The sequence below is a fragment of the Perissodus microlepis genome, chromosome 3 (assembly GCF_051167445.1).
Source record: "Perissodus microlepis isolate ML-2025 ecotype Zambia chromosome 3, ASM5116744v1, whole genome shotgun sequence".
In the NCBI taxonomy this organism is placed as follows: domain Eukaryota; kingdom Metazoa; phylum Chordata; class Actinopteri; order Cichliformes; family Cichlidae; genus Perissodus; species Perissodus microlepis.
Genome location: NC_140463.1, coordinates 18,582,562 through 18,597,291, shown reverse-complemented (window position 1 = coordinate 18,597,291; position 14,730 = coordinate 18,582,562). Strand labels below are relative to the sequence as shown.

The following is a 14,730-nucleotide window of genomic DNA, read 5'->3' as shown; positions in this document are numbered from 1 at the left end:
TTTTTTTTTTTATTAAAACCACTTTATAGAACATCACATCAGTAACAATGTAGAATCCATGTCACTGGAGCATTTTGATTCAATAAACAGTAAAAAGGTGAGCTGTGAAGACCAAGGACAAGTGCAGTTCACAGGTTTTCTATCTAAGGAATCCCAGAAGATTGCATGGTGTCATTGCCCAGCAGTTGTTCGCAGGACATATGGACTCAACCTCAACAATCCCTCACACTGAGCAGCATGAAGTGACAGTGCAGAGGAAAAACTCCCCTTTAACAAGAAGAAACCTCCAGCAGAACCAGAACCCGGTTCAGTACCAGCAGCCATCTGGGTTTGGAGGAGAGAGACAGAGACACAGAACTACCAAAAGTATATTTTTTTTTATGTGATTGACTGTTGTTGTAATTCAAGCCCTGAGTGTAGAGCAGGTAAGACATAAAGTTGCATCCTAAATTCCATGCTCATGCAGAGTGTTTAGTTTATGACTTTTTCACCTGGTCATTTCTTGATGAACGGATGGTCTTTCAGGGTTGACCAAGCTGGTACCTTGACTCTGTTCTCTGCAAGATGTTGCAACAAACATTTGCAACATCTTGGACAACCTTTAAACAACCTTCCCTGTGATGCTCACAGTGACCCATGGCTGCAATGCTGGTTCATTCAGTCTTTGAGAGTGCAGGACCTGAAACACACACAGACAAAGTTAATTTAAAGACAAGAACTATGAGCCAAGGCCGACATAAATGTGTTTTATCTACTTAATCATTAATGTAACAAAGTGTTTAGAAAGTTAGCACATACATGTAATTTTTCATTTCTTTATGTGTCCATCTATAGAACGCTGCATGTTATAGTGTAAATCTGCCTGTTCTCTGTCAGAAACCTGCCTGCAGAAAATGAACCTAAAGTATGTAACGCAAGGATGTCATCACTTTAGAGATGGAGAAAGCATAAAGTGACAATTATGAATCACTTAATATGATGAGGAGATTCTGCAGGTCATTAATCAATGTATAAAATAAAATGTATTTTTAGTGACACAAGATACAAATATGGAAGCAAGATGTATAATCGCTCAGTTTGGGGAAATTGTGGGTAGCCTGCAAGGGCCTCAACTTCTCCATTCCCACAATGTGCAACAAATGGGCACAGCTGATCTTCAACAGTGGAACATCGGCCAGTTACTTCCAACTTTAACGCAGCTTGTAGTCTTGGAGAGCAGCACACCAAAACTGCATGCACAACTTCGGCTAACAGTGGAAACGGATTAAGAAATCCATGCAAACAGAGTCATAAACCGAAAGAATATTATTTTACAGGATTAATGATCATATCAGCCGCTGGCTGATCACAAACCCTGAGGGTGTATACGAGAAGTAGAAGAAGCAGAGGGAATATCCCGTTTAAGTTTAGATAGTATTTGGAAAGATACTGACCATATCCTTTTCTGAAAGTGTGGATATAATGGATGGGGTAAGGTACTGACATGCTACAACTTTATAGTTGTTAAATTCTGGGTACAAGTATACATACCCATCTTGTACATGTTTTTTAATATTATTATTATTATTATTATTATCCTCCTACCCAATTACATGTTTCTTTTAATCAGAGTATGCTGTTTTAATGACTTTACAATATCATTTACATTGTGTTCCTTACATTTTCCCTAATTGTATGTTATATTAATCCTATATTTCCGTTTTAATATTTCTAATGTTTGCCTTGTTTTCTTCACTGTCTGGTCTGCCTCTGTCTTGCCTGTATGGATGCATTTACACCTAAATGTCCCCAACAAAGGATGTTTTAATTCACCACTATTCCAGTGAAACACGAGTCTCCCATCTTCCTGCTACCGGTCTCGAGTTTTTGTTCACCAAAGCACACACCAACTTCATACTGACGGACAGATCACTGCCCTTTTGCCGCCTTGTCTGACCGTGTTTTGTGGCTTTGGTTCACTTCACCTCACTCTTCCCCTTTCTTGTCATTAAATCAGGCCGTTCTGCAACCATGGCAGCCATTCACTCTATGGCTTTATTCATGGTGTATTTTACCCCTTCACCAAAGGCCGTTCTCGTTTCCAACATTATATTTGCAGTGTTTGTCTATCTATCAATATCTGCGGAGTATTTTTTTTAACGAGTATCCTATTTTCTAAAGCACAGCATGTAAAGGGTAGCTCGGTTAGCAGGATGCTAGCATGTAGCGCTTAGTGAGACACGCCTCAGACGAGTTGAGCAAAGACCCCGTCTGTGTACTTTATACGTGAGCAACGGATTTAAATAAAATTAACGTTTCAAAAGACAAACTTGAAGATAAAAAACAATATAGGCTACTTACCGGAGAATCGCCAGGGTTTGCCGCTTCCATCTTGCTGCTCCTAAATTCAAAACTGCCTCTGCAGACAGGCAGGGGAGGCGTGGAAATTGTCTTTGAGTTAGTCAAACGTTTTCCTTAGTTCGAGTAGATGATAAAATAAAATAAAAATAAATGGGATTTTAAGTAGGACTAGGTGTTCTGTAATGATCTCTATTTAGGAGAAACACTTAATCACTCACCTTTAAACAGCTCTCTTTTAGGAGACACACTGCTGGCTAACGGTGTCATGTGATCAAACAGCATAATTTAATTGGCTGAGAGCCGCTCGACTCGATCTAGTGCCGATTGCTCTGGCTTGGGTCATTCAAGTTCACCAGTTTTGCAGTTGAATTTTTGCAGGCGAATTTTTGCAGGAGAATTTTTTGCAGGCGAATTTTTGCAGGTGAATTTTTGCAGGTGAATTTTTGCAGGCGAATTTTTGCAGGTGAATTTTTTGCAGGTGAATTTTTTGCAGGGAAATTTGGAGGATAAAAATTCAGTGTTATAAATTCAATGTCTAAAAATACTTGAATTCTGACAACACTATATTTCTTCTATGCTTCTGAGTTTTTACGTGCTTCGGAGTTTGTACGTGTTTTTACGTGTTTTTGAGTTTTTACGTGTTTTGGAGTTTGTACGTGTTTTGGAGTTTGTACGTGTTTTTACATGTTTTGGAGTTTGTACATGCTTCAGAGTTCGTACGTGATTTGAAGTTTGTATGTGCTTTGTCTGTAGGGGCCACCGTAAATATACTTTTATTTATTCACTCCACATAAAATGTAATAAATAAATCATATAATACAAAAATCAACTATTCACATTTCAACTTTTAACTATTTAAATTTTCAGCTTTTTCCTTTTAAACAAATTTAAAATGAAACAACACAAAATGCTGCAAACCATAACACAATTAAATATAAGTTAAAATATGAAAACAAACAGAAGATGCATATTCTGTCATATGGGCCCGCATGAATAAACTTTCTGAATCCTTTATCATCAGCAACTGAAAATAGTTGTGGATGATTACTATACCTTTCTAATGTGACGTTGTTGTCCCATGCTCTCTTTCTCTCTCTCTCCGTCTGGCTCTGTTCCTGTGCTACTGAGTGTAACTACCGCCCTAAAGCACAAGGCTCGCGTGCAGAGTGAAGCGGAAAAAAGTGCGAGAGAGAGAGAGTGAGAGAAAGAAAAAAAAAACCCCACGTGACGGCTCGCGATAAAGAGCCGGCTCGCGTCGTTCACTTCAAAGAGCCGGCTCTAAGAGCCATTTCGTTCGCAAACGACCCATCACTACTTGCTTGGAAGTTTAGGGGGTTTTTTTCGCTGTAAAAAGAAGTTTTCTTCCCACGCACAACGGACACTAATGTTTTTATCACTTTTTATGGAATCAAACTTAAAGTAAGGTCAGTACTTCCACGCTTTAAACGCTGCACGCTCATACTCTCTCCCGCACTCGATATATGATCCATTGTTGATCTGCACACAGCTGTTGTCACGAATGTCGCACTTGCTTATGTCACTGTCATGAGACATTCTCGCAAAAAAAATCACAGTTTTAGTAACGCAGTAACGCAGCGTTCCTACAGGAAAGTAACGGTAATCTAATTACCGTTTTTGCAATAGTAATCCCTTACTTTACTCGTTACTTGAAAAAAGTAATCGGATTACAGTAACGCGTTGCAAGTAACGCGTTACTGCCCATCTCTGGCCATCAAATGCAATGATAATATAGCATGCTGTAATGTTACTAAATGATATAACAATATTATACAACTGTAATAAGTTACGTGTGTGATATTTATATTTGTGCTTTGTCTTTATTGTCTTTCCTCAGGAGAACAATCTCAAATAGATGAAGACCTGGTTAGCATGGTGATTGAGGACTCCCAGCCATTTAGCATTGTGGAGGACAAAGGATTTAAAAGATTTGTTAAATCATTAAATCCTAGCTATGTTCTCCCCACTAAAAAGGCCATAAAAGCAGTGAAAATTTAGTTTTTACTGAATAAAATGTGAACAGGCAGGACTGAGGCCTCAGTCTGTAGCTGTCCATACCTCAACGTTACAAAAGCACAACCACTGTCCATACCCCAACCACACCTCACCTCACGGTAAATGATCATTTCCATTTTAAGCATTTCCAAATAATCATTTTCCATACTGCCAGTATAAATATACACAGTATACTGTCGTTGCTTCCAAATTGGCATTTGATGCATCCTTCCCCTGAATTTGGACCAGCCATCCTTCAAATTCTTCTTGAACGTTCCAGCGAATAGATTTATGCTACGAACCTATCAATGTATTTACAAGTTACACTTGTGTTTGAATCCTGCAGCTTATCACACATTTGATTTCCATGTGTGAAAACTGCAAGTGTCCAGAGTGAGGACAGACTGAGGGACCCACTGCTGCACATCATCTGTGAGGCTTTGCACCCCTGATGATCCACCAGGACAAACTCAGCAGTGTGTGAGTAAGAGGAGGAGGAAGAGCCAGCAGCAGCTGACAGATGGAGAGAATAGACAGACTGTTCCCTGTTTGTGAAGGACTGCTAGAAAAGTTTAACATAACTAATTGTCTGTCCTGAATCAGTCTTATTAGGTAATGTTCAAATAATTTTATCATTCCAGTGTTTTCAGTGTGGGAGAAAGTACTCAGGGCCTTCAAGTTACACACTATGAAAGGCAGCAACAAGTTTAATATTCAGAAACCTAAAGTATGTATCAGCAGCAGAATGGAGCTAAAAATGGTGGCCCCTAGAAACAAAGCACGTACAAATTCCAAAACATATTTCTAGCGTTAACTGAACTTCCAAAACAGAGCTACCTAGATCACTTAAATTACACAATTGAAAGCATATGTGTATTGTTTGTGTATTTATACACAAGCACTCATATATATTCAAATAATTTAAAAAAAAGTTCATTTACCTGTTACTACCACACACCAAATCTAGTCGTTGGTATTTGCTGGCTTGTGTAGCCACTAGACCAGCGGTCCCCAACCCCCGGGCCTCGGACCGGTACCAGTCCGTGAGTCGTTTGGTACCGGGCCGCGAGAGTTGAGGCTCAGGTGTGAAATGTATGGTTTTCAGGGTTTTTAATCGGTTTTCAGCGTTATTTTGTTATCGTTTTTATCGTTTACTCGGTTTTCCTTGGTCTTTTCACATGTGTTATGAATAAATTTTTTTTTTTCGGTACCGGTACTAGTTTTATTTTGTTGTATTTATCCGCGACACCTTAAAGGCCGGTCCATGAAAATGTTGTCGGGCATAAACCGGTCCGTGGCGCAAAAAAGGTTGGGGACCGCTGCACTAGACAACAAAAGCTCAACGTTGCGCCTAGCATTCTGGAGCACTTCTGTTGTCTTTTGTACGTGTTTTGGAGTTTTTACGTGCTTCGGAGTTTGTACGTGCTTTGGGGCCACCGTAAATAGACTTTCATTTATTCACTCCACATAAAATGTAATAAATAAATCATATTATACAAAAACCAACTATTCACATTTCAACTTTTAACTATTTAAATTTTCAGTTTTTTCCTTTTAAACAAATTTAAAGTGAAACAACACAAAACACTGCAAACCACAATACAATTAAATATAAATTAAAATATGAAAACAAAAAGAAGATGCACATTCTCTGTCACATAGACCTGTATGAATAAACTTTCTGAATCCTTTATCATCTGAAAATAGTTGTGGATGATTACTATACCTTTCTAACGTGACGTTGTTGTCCCTGGCTCTCTTTCTCTCTCTCCCTCCGGGTCTCTGTTCCTGTGCTACTGCGAGTGTAACTACCGCCCCTCCCCCCTCTGCCCAGTGCAAAGCACAAGGCTCGCGTGCGGAGTGAAGCGGGAAAAAAAGTGCGAGAGAGAGGGTGAGAGAAAGAAAAAACAAACAAACCACGGCTCGCGTCGTTCACGTCAAAGATCCGGCTCTAAGAGCCGTTTCGTTCGTGACCGACACGTCACTAGTCCACAAAGTGCGCGTACTACGAAGCGTGCGGTCACTGGATTGGTACACAGCTATTAGATACTATCTAGCTTTCCAAGACTTGTTTCGGCAGCAGAATTATATACTATACACCCATAGTCCAATACTGATCTAATTAACCCAGTATATACAGCTTTCAATGACCCCCTATTCATTTCCTGCCAGCTTTATATACTCTGAGACCACAGCTTCTCAATTCAAACTGGCCTATAAAAGAAGTGCAGTTGAGGCAAGCTTCCTCTTTACAGAAACAAACAAGACGGCTACCACAGAGGTAACTTTCAAACATTTTGCTGCATTGGTGCTTTCAACAAAGCAATAATCTGTTAATCTTGTTTTCCTCTTTGAATCAGCCTAAAACCAGGAGTCACAAAAGTAAAACAAAATGACAAAAAAGTATGACAAACATCGAGTGTTCGAGCAGGTTTAAATGATTTATTTCTTTTAGTTTCATTAACTGTATACATAACCTGTTTTGGGGAATTGTGGATTCCAATCCGATTAATATTTCTCCTTACCACTAAACTGTCTGATAGTCCCTGTTAACACATGCCTGCTGACAGATGATACAAAGTAACATGTCTTTGAATACAATCTGAAGTCTGTTAATGTTCTGATTTAACAGCAGATTTATCGACATGCAGGACCGAGAAATTCCTGCCACAAAAGTGGAAAATATATTTATTTGACATTTTAATCAGAATAACAGAGAAATAAACAGTTGGTGAATTCATGTGAATGCTGCTTCTGCTGTAAGTCACAGACCTATAAATGTATAAATGCTCCATGATTCTCATTTCTATCCATCATCTTGAACACTGACTATAAATGTGTTCACTTCATTATTGTGTGATTTGGTTTCTTCACGTGTCTCCTTCAGTGCAAATAAAGGACTGTTAGAGTGTGTGCTGTGTGTTTTTCTGAAGCATGACAATCCTTTCCAACAAGTATTTCCAGCTGTTTGTCTCCACTCTGCACTTTAGTCTTTCTTCCTGTCATGTCTGTGTTTGTCCACCAGGTGTCTCCCTTCAGCTCATTTTCTCCAAATCAGAAGCATCAGATTTGTGGAGACGCTCTGCCTGCCAGACACAGCTCAGGGCAAGAAACATGTCTATCCTCCACAATATACAGGCCTGTGTTATTTTGTATTTATATTACAATGTATAAATGATCGAGTGTGATCAAACTTTACATCCCAAAAAATGACATTAAATGTCATCATTCTAGACACAATAATAATGCAATATCAAAAACCTCAAGGATTCAAATCTTACTACATTGGAACATTTAAAAACTCAAAGACATTAAGTTTACTGTCACATATGATCAAGAAAATCAACAATCTTCACATTTCAGAAACTGGAACCAGCTTTAAATGTGACTAAAATAATATTAAAACAATCAATTCTCTAATCATTGACTAACTGATGAATCACTGCAGCTCCAATATATTGTTGCATTTGACAACCCACTACAGCAACTACAGAATAAAACCACTAACCAGACTGATGACAGATTTCAAACATGCTGAATATGAAGAGTAGTATCATTTAAACTCACATGATTATCAGCCATAAGAACAAATTCAGATTTATATTGATGTAAGGTATATAAATGTAAGTACAGTTTGAATCAGTGCAATATTATTTTCACACATCAATGTGGTGGGTTGCAATTTTAAAGCCAACGTGATAACGTGATATTCGGCCAATGGTGTGGAGATTCAGCTTTTTAGATCGAATTAAAATCAAGTCACTCAAAAAAATTTTCTCTCTGAAAAGGAGCAGAATTCTTGAAACAGGGTTCTTTAAACAGAGTTATATGAACAGCAAAACAGTACATCACAATACACAAAACAAGAAGACAACACACGGCAAAACAAACAAAGCAAAGGCCAGGGTGTAGAGCCTTTAAGCACAATCAGTAGAGACACACAAAGTAACAAAAAGAAAAAGCTAGTGGGGTCATATCTGACCTTCCTGTAATAGGAGACAACAAACAGCTGCTGAGTAACTTTACCATTCCTTGTCCTTTCACTGATTTAGTTTTAAGTTTAAACTAGTACAAGTATTTTGCCAACTTTGCAAATGTTGATATTACAACAATTATGGATTAAATCACTGGTTAACTCCGATGCATCAATTTTTACCCACGTTGTTGTGTTTCTGATATTCAATACTTGTGTTACATAACTTGCCCTGCCTTTCTTTCCCCTCCTTATTGTCCATCACTTTTATGACTCCTTTTTACAGGGTTAGGGCCAAAGTGAGCTCAAACGTTTGAACTTAATGATTGTTGGCCCAGTTTGGACTGTCATACCAGGTGCATCTTCCAGTGGGCCAAGTTCGACTATCTGTATGTCATAACCTGTCACCATGGTCTATAAATCTGTCAAAGGTTACAAATAAGTTGTACTTAATAAATTACAGAGCAAACTGTATGCATGAACAGGTAATCATTCAACAGATGACACAGCCTTATGATATGAATATGGATAATATTTCACTTAAGTATATGAGTCTTATAGAGTTTGATTATAAGAGTTAAATGCTTAGCAGGGTAAATCCTCTATGAAAAACTTTCCAGTGTGGATATCTACTGTGTACAAGCATACATGATTATATGTTATACATGTCCTCAAAAAATCCAGAACAAATGGACAGCTGAACTTCTCCGTCTAAAATGTAAAGCCTCATTTAGAAATTACACAACTACATATAATGGTCAGGGATCAACATGAACATATCTTCTCTGTCTATTTCACTTTAATCAATTCTGAAGTGACTCCATCTCCATAAAGATAAAGTCCAGCATAGAGCGGCTGAGTGAATGTGGTCTGGACTCTGTGGAGGAGAGTCATGGTTTCAGAGACGCTGTAGAAAGACAGAATACCTGCTCTGTGATCCAGGTACACTCCTACTCTGGAGGACCGAGGACCTGAGAGGACAATTTGTGCACTGTTGTACAAGAACTGATAACTGTTAGTGTAACAATATAATGCCCAAGATTTGTCATTGAATCCAAATACACATTCATTGAGGCTCCCAACTCTGCTTATATTCTTGCATGTGACTGCTACACAAACCTCTCCCCCTCTCCACTCCACCTCCCAATAACAACGTTTAGTCAGACTCTCTCTACTCAGGACCTGAAAACACCAATCAGCAAATCTGTCTGGATGATCAGAATAAAACTGTTGTTTCATTCGTGTTACTTTTCTGTTCCCCTCAGATAATAACAGATGTGTGTTTGCTGTGTTTGGATCCAGTGTGATTTCATGTGAATATTTTAAGAATTCAGCTCTGGTCTTTGGCTCAGGTGGTGACAGTAAAACATCCACTTCAGTGACTGTCAGTGAGATGTTTGTCCATTCCTTTCTCAGAATGTCCTGTAGTTTATCTCTGGTCTCTGACACAGCTGCTGTCACATCCTCAAAGTACCTCAGAGGACGAATATTGATGCTGGATGAGTGTGTAGACTCACTGAGTGCTGACAGTGAGGGGTAGTTGTGTAGAAACTGGTTGTGATCCTCTGTGTGTGAGAGCTGCTCCAGCTCGCCGTCTTTCCTCTTCAGCTCAGCGATCTCCTGCTCCAGCTTCTCCTGAAGCTCTTTGACTCGACTCACTTCAGTTTCCTGCTGGGATCTGACCTGCTGCTTCACATCAGAGCTTCTTTTCTGGATGAGACGGATCAGCTCAGTGAACATCTTCTCACTGTCCTCCAGTGTTTTATCAGCAGAGCCATTGATGGCCTCCACCTCCTTTTGAAGCAGCTTCACATCTTTCTCTCGCTCCTGGATTCTCTGCTGGATGTTTAGTCGTCTCACCTCGAGCTCCTTCTGCTTCTCAGTCCTTTCTGCTGCAGCTGGGACTGTTTCATGGCCTTTATGTTCATCCATTGAGCAGACAAAACAGATACTCTGCTGATCAGTACGACAGAAAATCTTCATCACCTCATCATGACGAGAGCAGATGTTCTCCTGGAGCTTCTTGGAGGGGGCCACCAGCTTGTGTTTCTTTAATGATGGTGAATCATAGTGAGGTTGGAGGTGTTTCTCACAGTAGGAGGCCAAACAGAATAAACAGGACTTGATGGCTTTCCGCTTCCTCCCAGTGCAGACATCACAGGCCACATCTTCAGGTCCAGCATAGCAGTGATCAGCTGGAGCAGCTTGGAGTCCAGTCTTCTTCAGCTGCTCCACTAAAGCTGCTAATATGGTGTTTTTCTCCAGGACAGGCCTCGGTATGAAAGTCTTCCTACACTGAGGGCAGCTGTGGATTCCCTTCCTGTCCTCTTCATCAAAGTGGGTTTTAATACAGTTCATGCAGTAGCTGTGTCCACAGGGAATAGTCACCGGATTTATCAGTAGATCCAAACAGATGGAACAAGAGAAGGTTTCTCGGTCCAGCTGAACTCCTTTCTGTGCCATTTCTCCTCTCAGTGTCAGTGACTGTGTGCGTTTCTCTTCCGTATAACTGAAACTAGTCTGAGGTGTAATCTCCACAAAGTCTTTTTCTTCAGTAAACGGAGCTTATCAGATCCTACACGTCACCACATGTTGGTTACACCCATGAGGAGGAAACATGTGGACAGAGAGGAGGTGCTGTGTTTAAGAGCAGGAAGAAGAGGGAGGGCTATCAGGCTGTGCTTCACTCCAGGAAGAGGAGCAGTTTGAGAGCGATACTGTGTGTTTAACCCTTTTTATTTACTGCTCACCTCAACTTTTAAACCTGTCAGCCCATTTTTCTTTATAAAGAAAACTTCCCTTTAGAAATGTCAGAGTTCTCCCTGAAGTTAACAAACAGTCCTTAAGTTTCAGTTAATACAGAAGGATAATAATCCTAAATATACAGATAATGAAGCCACTGACATGATGCTTATGTTGCATTTAAGTTCATGTTTATTTCAATTGTTTCTCTCCCTCAAAAACCATCAAACGTGAGCGGGTGCGCTAGATTTAGTAGTTGGCATATGAGGCAGTAAACAAATAAAAGTGTTTTGAAACACATTCAGCTCCACAAAACTTTGATAAATATTTGACAAGAACAATAAAAAGGAACCTTGTGTTTTACTGAGTTGTGTGACTGATGTAGCTACGTGACTATAGTTGCCAATGAAGTGTAGGTAGAAGTTGGCGAATCTGAGAAATTGTTGCCGGTGCTTCCGGGATGTGGGAGTCGAAAACAAACCTGTCCAGGAAATCCTGGAGAACATTATTAATGAGTGCCTGAAAAAAAACGTTGGAGAATTTATGAGTCCAAACGGCATCACGAGGAATTTGAAATGTCCAAGGGGTGTGTTGAATGCAGTTTTCCACTTATCCCCTTGTCTGATGCAAACCAGGTGATAAGCGTTGCACAGATGAAACTTTGTGAAGATATTGGCTCCGTAGAGGGGTTTGAAAGCTGAACTAATGAGGGGTAGTGGGTATTTGTTTTTTATTGTTATATCTTTATATCCAGAAGTCAATACGTGGCAGGAGGGAACCATCCTTCTTCCCCACAAAAAAGAATCCCGCGCCAGCCTGAGAGGAGAAACGTTGAATGATGCCGGCCGCGAGCGAGTCCTTAATGTATTTCTCCATGACTGAACATTCTAGACGGGAAAGGTTGTAGAGCCGACTAGACAGAGGAGAACTGGGAAGTAACTCAATGGGGAAATAATACGGTCTGTGAGGCGAGTGAGTGGTTTGCTTTTGCTAAACACTTCCTGCAAATCGTTGTACTCCGAGGGTATACTGTACAGTATACCCTCGGAGTACAACGGCTCCTGATCTTTCCTCTACAGCGTAGAGCAGGGGTGTCAAACGTACGGCCCGCGGGCCGGATCAGGCCTGCAAACGGGTTTAATCCGGCCCGTGAGATGATTATGTAAAGTATAAAAATGAGCAGCAATTTTTCAATAAAGAAACTGCTGTTCCAATTGTGTCCATTGGATGGCGCAATAGCAATTGTGAGCTACTTTGTTTTGCCCGCGAAATTTAAACCTGATGTGCTTTGGCACCGTCATTGCCCCAATATGTCTCTGTCAAAAAAGAGAAAAGCGGATGCAGAGTGCAGAGTGTTCCAAGAAAAAGGGTCATCCTCCTATTTATTCACGGAAGTGAATGGGAAAGCTGTATGTTTGGTGTGTTCCCAGCATGTTGCAGTGCTGAAAGAATATAACCTCCGTCGCCACTATGTGAGTCTTCATGCCGACAAATATGACAAATTTCAAGGACAGCGGAGAAGAGAGAAGGTGAATGAACTGTTGGCGGGTCTGAAGAAACAGCAGTCTGTGTTTACTCACAGCCGAGACATCAGTGATGCTGCAGTGAAAGCTAGCTACCTCATTGCTAACGAAATTGCACTAGCTTCAAAACCATTTAGTGAGGGTGAATTTGTAAAAACATGTATGATGAAGGCATCGGAGATTGTGTGCCCTGAAAAGTGCCGGGCCTTTGCAAATATCAGCCTGACAAGAACAGTTGCCGACAGGATTTCTGATCTTTCAGCGGATTTGGACAGCCAGTTGAAGCAAAAAATAGTCATTTATTGTGTTTTCAGTTGCAATTGATGAAGGCACGGACATTACAGATGTTGCACAACTGGCAATTTTCATCCGCGGAGTTGATGACACATTGACCGTCACCGAGGAGTTTGTGGAATTGGTACCGATGACAGATACAATGACCGGAGCTGATATTTTCACCGCACTCGTCGGCGCGCTGGACAGGGTCGGAGTGGACTGGTCCCGCGCTGTCAGCCTGGCTACAGATGGTGCGCCCTCAATGATCGGGTAGAAAGCAGGCGTTGTAAAAAAGTTCAGAGATAAAGTGCAATCTGCAAATGGAGGACGTGATTTTTGGACTTTTCATTGTATTTTGCACCAGGAGGCTTTGTGTTGCAAGTCACTGAAAATGGATAACATCATGAAGGTGGTCATCCAAACTGTTAATTTCATCCGATCCAGAAGCCTCAATCACCGTCAGTTTGACAGTCTTCTCAGAGAGAAAGACCACATCTATGGCCTGCCATACCACACTGAAGTAAGATGGTTGAGCCGAGGTGCTGTGCTGAGGCGTTTCTTTGATTTACGAGAAGAAATTGAACAGTTTATGGAAGAAAAGGGCAAACCAGTGTTAGAATTTCATTCCGCAGAATGGATGCAGGACCTTGCATTTATGGTGGATGTTACAGAGCACCTGAATAACTTGAACAAACAGCTGCAAGGATGCAACAAAGTTGTCACGCAGTATTATGACAGCATACGTTCTTTCAAGTTGAAGCTGTTATTGTGGGAGACGCAGCTCGCTGGTGGTGATGCAGCTCACTTCCCCTGTCTGAAAAATGTGTGCACGACCCAAAGTGTGGCAGATATGAAGCGATTTAAAGATAAAATAACGGGACTGTTACTAGAGTTTGAGCAACGATTTCAGATTTTTGGTGAACTGGAGAAAGACTTCAAAGTTTTTTGCTCGCCGTTCACCGTGAATCCCTTTGATCTGCCCGTCAGGATCCAACTTGAAATAATAGACTTGCAGTGTGACTCGGATTTGAAGGGCAAATTTGCCGCAGCTGGCTTGAACACATTCTATCAGAATCTCTTGCCAGGTTACCCCAACTTGACAGCCCTTGCTGCAAAACTGTTGTGCATGTTCGGAACCACGTATCTTTGTGAGCAAGTTTTCTCTGTAATGAGCATAAATAAAACAAAACTGCACTCAAGGCTCACGCACAGGCACTTGAATCACATCCTGAAGTTAGCTGTCGCTCAGGATGTGAAGCCTGATATTGATGAGCTGGTGAAAGCTAAAAGATGCCAGGTATCAGGAGTCAAATAAACTATGCAACCCCACTGAAAGTGCTGCATGAGACACCCTGATGTAGTTCTGTGATCTGTGATATACTTCTGTGAATCACTGAGGCACTGTGTGCTTGTGTGTTCTTTGTCCTCAGAATTTTCAAATAACTTTTTTTTTCAAATAACTTGAGATGTTTTATGATTATTAGCTATGTTGTGCCTGTACTATTTTGAACATACTGTCCACAGGCTCTAGATTTATTTTTATGTTGATCGTATTAAAACAAAGAAAACAATCTGAAGTTGTTGTTTTTAAGTTATATATACAATGATTTTACCAGTCCGGCCCACTTGAGAATAGAATTTTCTCTCTGAACTAAAATGAGTTTGACACCCCTGGTGTAGAGGAAAGATCAGCAGTCGGTTCGTTCTCACAGGCGAGCTGAGCGGCCTCTGGGGGACACGCGGAGGTAAGTCTGTTAGCATGGCAGAATAGACTCCAACTAGCTACTCGTTGCCCTTCCCAATCAAGGTGGGGGTTGTGGGTGGGGCTAATCACAACGTGAGGGAGGATAATTCCTCAAGTTT

At 40.7% G+C, this 14,730-nt stretch overlaps 1 long non-coding RNA gene and 1 pseudogene across 2 annotated transcripts; both read right to left on the bottom strand.

The window, feature by feature from the left end:
* Positions 1-3: 3 nt before the first annotated feature.
* On the bottom strand, positions 4-2,618 carry LOC146390337 (uncharacterized). 2 transcript variants are annotated; one of them, XR_014799820.1, is made up of 4 exons: positions 2,559-2,618; positions 2,341-2,398; positions 492-679; positions 4-324 (listed from the first exon to the last, which is right to left on the bottom strand). It is a non-coding gene; the product is annotated as an uncharacterized LOC146390337 (long non-coding RNA). The 2 variants fall into 2 exon arrangements; XR_014799819.1 differs by having other exon boundaries at positions 4-679.
* Positions 2,619-9,716: 7,098 nt separating this feature from the next.
* LOC146390336 (tripartite motif-containing protein 29-like) lies at positions 9,717-10,900 on the bottom strand (annotated as a pseudogene).
* Between the last annotated feature and the right edge of the window lie 3,830 nt (positions 10,901-14,730).